We start from the raw sequence: 342 nt of genomic DNA, 5'->3' as shown, positions 1-342 counted from the left end.
CAAGCTCAGGCTAGGCCAAACGCTCGTTGGCCCCATCAGCATCTCGAACCGCCGGCCCTTTGCTGTGCCGGGGAGGCAAAACGCCAGACCAAGAGCGATTGCAGCGCTGCCGGAGGGGAGGTGAGAATTCAGACGTCGTAAGAGTTAAGGACCGTGATCATCTGTCCTAAGACATGACACCAAGGCGGTAATCTTAAATCAGCAAGGGGTCAGCTGGAAAAAAGAAGTGCGAGAGAAAGGCTCTGCTGGCAGAAGAGGGGGTTGTTAGCGTGGCGGGTTGGTTATGGCAAACAGGCCTTGCCGCTGCACCCGGCAATGGCTATTTCTTTCCGCTGCTTAAAA

The sequence above is a fragment of the Eurypyga helias genome, unplaced genomic scaffold (assembly GCF_000690775.1).
Source record: "Eurypyga helias isolate BGI_N326 unplaced genomic scaffold, ASM69077v1 scaffold33525, whole genome shotgun sequence".
Taxonomy (NCBI): domain Eukaryota; kingdom Metazoa; phylum Chordata; class Aves; order Eurypygiformes; family Eurypygidae; genus Eurypyga; species Eurypyga helias.
The sequence above is the reverse complement of the archived record's forward strand: the minus strand, read 5'-3'. Positions refer to the sequence as shown.